The sequence below is a fragment of the Crinia signifera genome, chromosome 2, assembly GCF_055691185.1.
Source record: "Crinia signifera chromosome 2, ASM5569118v1, whole genome shotgun sequence".
NCBI classification, from domain to species: Eukaryota; Metazoa; Chordata; class Amphibia; order Anura; family Myobatrachidae; genus Crinia; species Crinia signifera.
In genome coordinates this window covers 323,870,278-323,881,683 of record NC_139218.1, presented here as the reverse complement: position 1 = coordinate 323,881,683, position 11,406 = coordinate 323,870,278, and the positions used below count along the sequence as shown (strand labels likewise).

Below are 11,406 nucleotides of genomic sequence, written 5' to 3'. Positions count from 1 at the left end.
GCGAGATTCCAATGGCCAGAATCCCATTGGCTTCCGGGTAAGTATTTAATCCTAACCCTAGTCCAAAACCACCCCTTACCCAGTTTAACACTAACCTCTCCTTCCCGCAGCCTAAAGCAACTTCCTTTGTTTGCCTTATTTAAAGTAAATATGGCGGCTTTTGATTTTTATGAAACATTCTTGTTATTTACCTAGAATGCCTTTGCTAGTCAAAGGGGATGGCGACAGTCAGAATACCGACACCAGAATCATGACATGGGGCCTTATTCTGGTCGTTGCGGTCGGATGCGTATATGCGGACAGGATTGAGCGTCCTGAGCCCCGCCTTCCGTACGGACCGCTCACTGCGTCCGAATGCGGTAAGCTGCTGACCGCACGGAGCACGAGTGGATTTCTCGTGTGTACACCTCCTCCATCTCTGGGAACCTCCCCCATCATTCGATGGTCGCAGACCATCGAACCCAGGACCGAGTGGTCAGGCAGCACCGAGTGCTCCAGACCACTCGGGCATTTCTCCATGCAAAAGCAGGGATATGGGCGGGCAGCTGACATCCGGCTATGTCATATGTCCGCCCCCTACACGTGCGTCACGGCTGCATTACCATATGTACGCCCAGTGTTTTCATGGGAACGCCCATGAAACTTTGGGCGTACACATATGGTAATGAGCCAAAACAGCCCTTCACGCCCCTCTCCGGAGTGTAGAAAATTCATGCGGTATTTGGACGTGCCTGCCGTTCGCACATGCGCAGATATGCCTCTGCACATGCGCAAACACCAAACATCGTCGGACAGAACCGCACCAATCAGAATAAGGCCCATGGTGAGAAGACTGGAGCTGGGCCAGTTAGTGTTAGGCTGTATAGGGGAAGTTAATGTGAGGGGGGAAATGTTAGGCACTAAGTTGCGATCTGGATGGAAGATTACCACCCAGGATTGCATTGTAAAATGTGATCCTAACAGCGGGATGTATCATCCCCCGCTCGCAAGGACAGAGCTCCGAAAGGATGTGCTGAGCCGGAAGCTGGGGTGTCTGCACATGTGCTGTTAGTGCTGACCCCCCAGCGACCCTGTTGACCACACTGCCACGGCAGCAGTGCAGTGCGTAGACCATAGGCTACCGCCATCTTAGAATGGCGGTAGCCCAGGGATGCGATGCTCTGCTGCCTGATGTTGATACATCGGGCAGCTTCGCATCCCCATAAAAACCTATGGGGGAGGCGGCCGGTGGCGGCACAGGAGGGATCGCAGTAGGGATCAGAGATTGCTGCTGCGGTCCCTCCTGATACATTCGGGGGATACTTAATATTTGCACTGATCCCCCGAAAATGGGTGTTTCCGGCGATTTAGCCACAAATATAGAATGATAAATGGGCCCCTAAGAAATGAAGGCTAATGTTAGGCACTAAACGGGGACAGTTAAGGGGGAGAGGGGCAGTAGGAATAGGCACTAAGCGGGAGTATGGTTAGGCTGCAGGAAGGGAGATACAATAAGGGTTGTTTACAGCACATACCCAGGTATAGAGTGGCATGTGCCATTTTATTCAATAAATATGACCACAGCTCTATTTGCAAAAAAGTAAGGTACATACACATGGGGCCTGATTCAGACCTACTCGCTAAGCAGCGTTCTTTCGCTGTCTAGCCAGCAGGTAAGCGCTGCCTGCATTCCCTCGGTAACATGAGAGGGGATGTGTACAAGAACACATCCCCTTGCATGCGGCCAAAGGGAAGAGAAATCATTCGATGGTCGCCGCCCATCGAATGATTTCTGTCCTCTGGGGCAATAAAAGTCAGTGGAATCTGACTTTTATTTCCGCCACTGTTCATCAAAAAGGGGGCGGGCACTGACATCAACCACCTGCCCCGAGCAGGCATCGGTCCACCTGCGTGCTCAGGGGGAATGCCCGTAAAATGCTTGCCATTCCCCTGCCTGCAAATACACGCCTGCACATACCGCCCACCATCACCGATCAAACCAGAATCAACCCCATGGGGTGATCTTTGACACTCAAGAAATCTGTCTAAATTGGTTAGAATGTAACACACTTCACCCCGTGTATACCGCATAGCGATGCGCAGCCCCGTGTGTCGTCGCCCTCCAGATCTTTAGCACATGCATCTAGATAGATCTCCTGCATGTGCATAAAGAATACGGGTTACCACAGGTTACCCATACACACATTGCGACGTGCGAATGGGCAATCTAGCCACCGGGAAACTTAATGTGAATTGCCTAACATACATTGCTCAGCATGTAGGCTAGCAAAAACCGCCCGTGTGTCTGGGGCTTATGGCTTCACTTTAGCTTTGATAAAAATCACATCAGATACATAGTCAACAACATATGTGCCACCAAAACATTTCATTTACCAATTTTGATAGATAACAAATTAGGACCCAGACCCCTGAAATCTGTATCCTAGTTTAGAGCACATTAGGCCATTCATTACCTGTCTGTTATTTGTAATCATATTGTGCCTACCATCTCCCCAATGATGAAAATGGATCCTGCTTCTTTAAATAATTCATGTTAATCTAGCTGCTGGATGGAAATGATGGGCAGTGAAAACAGTGACATCAGCAGCAAAGCAATATCAGCCACCTGCTTCCAGCTAGAGACAGTGCAGGAGGGTGGAGGGAGAGCCCCTGCTACACCCCCTCTTTAACTCCTCATCTCCTCTATCTGCAGAGCAGGATACCCAGGTGAGTGACTGCCCCCTGGCACCTCTCTGACCCCTATACCTCATCTGCCTCTCACCCTTCTCATACCCAGCACTTTACATGAGGCTTTTGCTTCGTTTCCTGCAGCATCTGGCGCCTGCTGGGTCTCAGAGGCCTCACTTTGCAGCCGAGAACCCGTCCCCGATCTACCTACGTGATGCCGCACTGCCTGCCCTACATAAAAGTGTGCCAGGGTACCAGGGCGGGCGCGGCGTGATGGGGCAGGCTACCTGGCAGCATGGGTCACCTGGCGGCTTCCATTGTAGAAGTTCCCCATAACCCCGAACTCCGGAGCCCTCCCTCCTGTAGACTGCGGGTCAGCTCCCAGGTGCCCGGGCACAGTGCGGGGATGGGGGCGGGGGCAGGAGCTGTAGCTGCGGGGTATGCACTTTATCCCCTTCCTGTCGCTGTACAATACATGATGCCGCCTGTGATTTGTTACATGGCTCTCCCATGATGATGACTGTCCCATCAGGGCAGGAAATGGGAGGAGGCCGGGGTACTGCCAAAATTCTCTAGTCTAGGCCAGTAAGTAGGACGGGCTGTAAGTGGCCACAGACAGGACAACCTGGGGCGCAGCTCCCTGCATTGCTGGGTATGGGGCAGCATTGGAGGGCGGGGAGCGGGGTAATCACATTGTTGTGTTATGGGGTGAATAACGATGTTACATCTCCAGCAGCTTACTGCACGCACCAGGGGGGCTGCTGCTGCTGCTATCACAGTCCCCTCAGGGCTGCGGGATAGGCCGGCTCTCCGGCTGACTGTGCGGGCTGCACGGCGGCTATAGAACACTGGCAGCCTGTGAATGAGAACAGGTTCAGCCAATTCTAGTTTTTGCCTGAGCTTGTGCGAGCTCTGGGAGGGGGAGAGGGGGGGACTGGGAGGAAGGAGCACAGACTGGTGCGTGACTGGGGATGTGGGTAGGATGGAGCTCTGTGACTGTAGTAATGTGTAGGATGATACATATATGGGGATGTACTAAAAGGATGATTGCAGAAAGGGATGATCGGGATGATTGAGTGCAGATCACCTCCAATACACTAGATGTCACAATTTTTACTGATTTTCAACCTTTACGAACTAAAAAAAAAGTCTTAACATCAAATTATATGTCAGTCAGACCACCTAAGTGTCTTTTATCCTTATAATTGCAGTAAAAAGTGCATTATCCCATTTTTATTGTATATTTACCTATATTGTATATTTCCAGGGGGATGATGGCTCTATCTTTTCTATTTAAATGGGATGATCAAGTTTTTTTCGCAGATAATTATACCTGGGACCGTTTTCTATGTGTTTGCAGTGGGATGATGGCTCTATCTTTTGTATTTACGTGGGATGAGCACATTTTTATCTCAGATAATTACACCTGGGACGGTTTTCTATGCGTTTCAAGGGGGATGATGGCTATAACTATTTTATTTATGTGGGATGATCACGTTTTTATCGCAGATAATTACACCTGGGACAGTTTTCTATGCATTTTCAGGGAGATGATGGCTATTTATTTTCTATTTTTGTGGGATGATCAAGTTTTTTTTACAGATAATTACACCTGGGACAGTTTTATATGCATATCAAGGGGAATGATGGCTTTATCTTTTCTATTTACATTGGATGATCAAGTTTTTATCGCAGATAATTACACCTGGAACAGTTTTATATGCGTTTCAAGGGGGATGATGGCTCTTTCTTTTCTATTTAAATGGGATGATCATGTTTTTATCGGAGATAATTATACCTGGAACAGTTATCTATGCGTTTCCATGGGGATGATTGCTATATCTTTTCTATTTACGTGGGATGATCACATTTTCATCGCAGATAATTACACCTGGGACCGTTTTTTCTATGCGTTTCCATGGGGATGATGGCTATAACTATTTTATTTACGTGGGATGATCACGTTTTTATCGCAGATAATTATGCCTAGGACCGTTTTCTATGCGTTTCCAGGGTGATGATGGCTATTTCTTTTCTATTTTTGTGGGATGATCACGTTTTTATCGCAGATAATTATACCTGATACCGTTTTCTATGCGTTTCCAGGTGGATGATGGCTCTATCTTTTATATTTACGTGGGATGATCACGTTTTTATCGCAGATAAATATACCTGGGACCATTTTATATGCGTTTCCAGGGGGATGATGGCTCTCTTTTCTATTTAAATGGGATGATCAAGATTTTATCGGAGATAATTATACCTGGGACAGTTATCTATGCGTTTCCAGGGGGATGATGGCTATATATTTTCTATTTACGTGGGATGATCACGTTTTCATCGCAGATAACTATACCTGGGACTGTTTTCTATACGTTTCCAGGGGGATGATGGCTATAACTATTTTATTTACGTGGGATGATCACGTTTTTATCGCAGATAATTATGCCTGGGACCGTTTTCTATGCGTTTCCAGGGGGATGATGGCTATTTATTTTCTCTTTTTGTTGGATGATCACATTTTTATCGGAGATAACTATACCTGGGACTGTTTTCTATACGTTTCCAGGGGGATGATGGCTATAACTATTTTATTTATGTGGGATGATCACGTTTTTATCGCAGATAAATATACCTGGGACCATTTTATATGCGTTTCCAGGGGGATGATGGCTATTTATCTTCTATTTTTGTGGGATGATCACATTTTTATCGGAGATAACTATACCTGGGACTGTTTTCTATACGTTTCCAGGGGGATGATGGCTATAACTATTTTATTTATGTGGGATGATCACGTTTTTATCGCAGATAATTATGCCTGGGACCGTTTTATATGCGTTTCAAGGGGGATGATGGCTCTATCTTTTCTATTTAAATGGGATGACCACGTTTTTATCGAAGATAATTATACCTGGGACAGTTATCTATGCGTTTCCATGGGGATGATGGCTATATCTTTTCTATTTACGTGGGATGATCACATTTTCATCGCAGATAATTACACCTGGGACAGTTTTCTATGCGTTTCCATGGGGATGATGGCTATAACTATTTTATTTACGTGGGATGATCACGTTTTTATCGCAGATAATTATGCCTGGGACCGTTTTCTATGCGTTTCCAGGGTGATGATGGCGATTTCTTTTCTATTTTTGTGGGATGATCACGTTTTTATCGCAGATAATTATGCCTGGGACCGTTTTCTATGCGTTTCCAGGGGGATGATGGCTATTTATTTTCTCTTTTTGTTGGATGATCACATTTTTATCGGAGATAACTATACCTGGGACTGTTTTCTATACGTTTCCAGGGGGATGATGGCTATAACTATTTTATTTATGTGGGATGATCACGTTTTTATCGCAGATAAATATACCTGGGACCATTTTATATGCGTTTCCAGGGGGATGATGGCTATTTATCTTCTATTTTTGTGGGATGATCACATTTTTATCGGAGATAACTATACCTGGGACTGTTTTCTATACGTTTCCAGGGGGATGATGGCTATAACTATTTTATTTATGTGGGATGATCACGTTTTTATCGCAGATAATTATGCCTGGGACCGTTTTATATGCGTTTCAAGGGGGATGATGGCTCTATCTTTTCTATTTAAATGGGATGACCACGTTTTTATCGAAGATAATTATACCTGGGACAGTTATCTATGCGTTTCCATGGGGATGATGGCTATATCTTTTCTATTTACGTGGGATGATCACATTTTCATCGCAGATAATTACACCTGGGACAGTTTTCTATGCGTTTCCATGGGGATGATGGCTATAACTATTTTATTTACGTGGGATGATCACGTTTTTATCGCAGATAATTATGCCTGGGACCGTTTTCTATGCGTTTCCAGGGTGATGATGGCGATTTCTTTTCTATTTTTGTGGGATGATCACGTTTTTATCGCAGATAATTATACCTGATACCGTTTTCTATGCGTTTCCAGGTGGATGATGGCTCTATCTTTTATATTTACGTGGGATGATCACGTTTTTATCGCAGATAATTATACCTGATACCGTTTTCTATGCGTTTTCAGGTGGATGATGGCTCTATCTTTTCTATTTAAATGGGATGATCAAGATTTTATCGGAGATAATTATACCTGGGACAGTTATCTATGCGTTTCCATGGGGATGATGGCTATATCTTTTCTATTTACGTGGGATGATCACGTTTTCATCGCAGATAACTATACCTGGGACTGTTTTCTATACGTTTCCAGGGGGATGATTATAATAACTATTTTATTTACGTGGGATGATCACGTTTTTATCGCAGATAATTATGCCTGGGACCGTTTTCTATGCGTTTCCAGGGGGATGATGGCTATGTATTTTCTCTTTTTGTGGGATGATCACGTTTTTATTGCAGATAATTATACCAGGGACCGTTTTCTATGCCTTTTCAGGAGGATGATGGCTCTATCTTTTATATTTACGTAGGATGATCACATTTTTATCGCAGATAAATATACCTGGGACCATTTTATATGCGTTTCCAGGGGGATGATGGCTATTTCTCTTCTATTTTTGTGGGATGATCACGTTTTTATTGCAGATAATTACACCTGGGACAGTTTTCTATGCGTTTCCAGGGGGATGATGGCTCTATCTTTTCTATTTAAATGGGATGATCAAGTTTTTATCGGAGATAATTATACCTGGGAACGTTTTCTATGCGTTTCCAATGGGATGATGGCTATATCTTTTCTATTTAAATGGGATGATCAAGTTTTTATCGCAGATAATTATACCTGGGACCATTTTATATGCATATCAAGGGGAATGATGGCTTTATCTTTTCTATTTACGTTGGATGATCACGTTTTTATCGCAGATAATTATACCTGGGACCGTTTTATATGCATTTCAAGGGGATGATGGCTATATCTTTTCTATTTACGTGGGATGATCACGTTTTTATCGCAGATAATTACACCTGGGACAGTTTTCTATGCGTTTCCATGGGGATGATGGCTATATCTTTTCTATTTACGTGGGATGATCACGTTTTTATTGCAGATAATTACACCTGGGACAGTTATCTATGCGTTTCCATGGGGATGATGGCTATATTTTTTCTATTTACATGGGAAGATCACATTTTCATCGCAGATAATTACACCTGGGACATTTTTCTATGCTTTTCCAGGGGGATGATTACTATATCTTTTCTATTTACGTAGGATGATCACGTTTTTATCGCAGATAATTATACCTGAGACAGTTTTCTATGCGTTCCCAGTGGGATGATGGCTATAACTATTTTATTTACGTAGGATGATCGCGTTTTTATCGCAGATAATACTACCTGGGACTGTTTTCTATGCGTTTCCAGTGGGACGATGGCGATACCTTTTTTATTTACAGGGGATGATAAGATTTTTATCGCAGAGAATTGTACCTGGGAATGTTTTCTATGCATTTCCATGGGGATGCCTATATCTTTTTTAATTTATGTGGGATGATCAGGTTTTTCTCGCAGAGATGTATACCTGGGACGGTTTTCTATGCATTTCCAGGGGGATGATGGCTCTATCTTTTCTATTTACATGGGATGATCATGTTTTTATCGCAGAGAATTGTACCTGGGAATGTTTTCTATGCATTTCCATGAGGATGCCTTTATCTTTTTTATTTAGGTGGGATGATCAGGTTTTTCTCGCAGAGATGTATACCTGGAACTGTTTTCTATGCGTTTCCATGGGGAAGATGGCTATATCTTTTTTTATTTACGTGGGATTATCATGTTTTTAATGCAGATATGTATACCTGGGACCATTTTCTATGCGTTTTCAGGGGGATGATGGCTATATCTTTTTTATTTACGTGGGATGATCATGTTTTTATCGCAGAGAATTGTACCTGGGAATGTTTTCTATGCATTTCCATGGGGATAATGCCTATATCTTTTTTATTTAGGTGGGATGATCAGGTTTTTCTTGCAGAGATGTATACCTGGGATTGTTTTCTATGCGTTTCCATGGGGAAGATGGCTATATCTTTTTTATTTAGGTGGGATGATCACGTTTTAATGCAGATGGCACCGTTTAAGGCAGACATGGAGCAGTGCAGCTCCCTCACCAGCCAGACTTTTTCGGCAACCCTTTGCCCACCCCCTCCTAAAACTGGCAGCCTAAGCAGGTAATACCTCCTGGCATGGAGTGCACCAACATACCGCACGAACCAGGTGGCATGGCAAGCGAAAACAGAAAACAGTCCCAGGTATACATATCTGCGATAAAACCTGATCATCCCACGTAAATAAGAACGATATCGCCATCATCCCACTGGAAACGCATAGAAAACATTCCCAGGTTAACATAATTGCGATAAAAACCTGATCATCCCACGTAAACACGAAAGATATCGCCATCATCCCACTGAAAACATAACGAAAACAGTCCCAGGTATACATATCTGCGATTAAAACCTGATCATCCCACCTAAATAAAAAAGATATAGCAATAATCCTACTGGAAATGCATAGAAAACAGTCCCAGGTATAGATTTCTGGGATAAAAACCTGATCATCCCACGTAAATAAAAAATATATCGCCATCGTCCCACTGGAAACGCAAAGAAAACAGTCCCAGGTATACATATCTGCGATAAAAACCTGATCATCCCACGTAAATAAAAAAGGTATCTCCATCGTCCCACTGGAAACGCATAGAAAACAGTCCCAGGTTAACATATCTGCGATAAAAACCTGATCATCCCACGTAAACACGAAAGATATCGCCATCATCCCACTGAAAACATAACGAAAACAGTCCCAGGTATACATATCTGCGATTAAAACCTGATCATCCCACCTAAATAAAAAAGATATAGCAATAATCCTACTGGAAATGCATAGAAAACAGTCCCAGGTATAGATTTCTGGGATTAAAACCTGATCATCCCATGTAAATAAAAAAGATATCGCCATCGTCCCACTGGAAACGCATAGAAAACAGTCCCAGGTATACATATCTGGGATAAAAACATGATCATCCCACGTCAATATGAAAGATATCGCTATCATCCCACTGAAAACATAACGAATAAACTCCCAGGTATACATATCTGCAATAAAAAGCTGATCATCCCACCTAAATACAAAAGATATAGCAATAATCCCACTGGAAACGCATAGAAAACAGTCCCAGGTACACATATCTGCGATTAAAAACCTGATCATCCCACCTAAATAAAAAAAGGTATCGCCATCGTCCCACTGGAAACACATAGAAAACAGTCTCAGGTATACATATCTGTGATAAAAACCTGATCATCCCACGTAAATAAGAACGATATCGCCATCATCCCACTGAAAACATAACGAAAACAGTCCCAGGTATATATATCCGCGATAAAAACCTGATCATCCCACGAAAATAAAAAAGGTATTGCCATCGCCCCACTGGAAACGCATAGAAAACAGTCCCAGGTATACATATCTGCGATAAAACCTGATCATTCCACGTAAATAAGAACGATATCGCCATCATCCCACTGGAAACGCATACAAAACAGTCCCAGGTTAACATATCTACGATAAAAACCTGATCATCCCAAATAAATAAAAAAGGTATTGCCATCGCCCCACTGTAAACGCATAGAAAACAGTCCCAGGTATACATATCTACGATAAAACCTGATCATCCCACGTAAATAAGAACGATATCGCCATAATCCCACTGGAAACACATACAAAACAGTCCCAGGTTAACATATCTGCGATAAAAACCTGATCATCCCACCTAAATAAAAAAGGTATAGCCATCGTCCCACTGGAAACGCATAGAAAACAGTCCCAGGTATACATATCTGGGTACTCTTTACCTAGATGGGCGCCAGCGATTGAAATCGCGGGCGTCGGGGGTAAAAATCGCGGTCATCGCGGGTAAATCGGGATGCCCGCGATGACCGCGATTTTCCCATAGGGAACAATGTTAAAAAGGCTGATTGACCGCGATTTTACTGTTAAATGCCTCAATGGACCCGATTTGCCCATAGGAATCAATGTTAAATGGGCCACAGAGCCCAAATAGGCACAATTAACCCTTAAATGTCCCCCCCAATTTTTAACGCCACCCCACGATCCACGCCAACCCGAAGCGTGGCGAGCGCAGCGAGCCCGCGAGGGGCGGCGGTACGTGTCCTCCGACCTTTTCATGCCCTACTATCCACTAGGGCGTGGAGTGAGAATAGAATAGTGTGGTGAGCGCAGCGAGCCACCGAGCCCGAAGCGTGGCGAGCGGACGCGGATACCTTCACAGGTAGACGCGTCCCCTCGCGGGCTTCACAGGTGTCCGCGTCGCCACGGACACCTGTGAAGCCCGCGAGGGGACGCGTCTACCTGTGAAGGTATCCGCGTCCCCTCGCGGGGCTCGCTGCGCTCGCCACGCTTCGGGCTCGGTGGCTCGCTGCGCTCGCCACACTATTCTATTCTCACTCCACGCCCTAGTGGATAGTAGGGCATGAAAAGGTCGGAGGACGCGTACCGCCGCCGCTCGCCACGCTTCGGGTTGGCGTGGATCGTGGGGTGGCGTTAAAAATTTGGGGGGACATTTAAGGGTTAATTGTGCTTATTTGGGCTCTGTGGCCCATTTAACATTGATTCCTATGGCCAAATCGGGTCCATTGAGGCATTTAACAGTAAAATCGTGTTCATCGGGCCTTTTAACATTGATTCCTATGGCAAATCGGGAGCATCGCGTCGCGGGCATCG

General features: G+C 44.4%; 1 protein-coding gene across 1 annotated transcript in view; it reads left to right on the top strand.

The window, feature by feature from the left end:
* The first annotated feature begins 2,566 nt into the window (after positions 1–2,566).
* BAZ2A (bromodomain adjacent to zinc finger domain 2A) overlaps positions 2,567–11,406 on the top strand; it is an 84,836-nt gene continuing 75,996 nt past the window's right edge. Inside the window, exon 1 of the mRNA XM_083169237.1 lies at positions 2,567–2,706. The gene's annotated coding sequence lies outside the window, so the exon portion shown is untranslated. The remainder of the gene's footprint in view (positions 2,707–11,406) is intronic.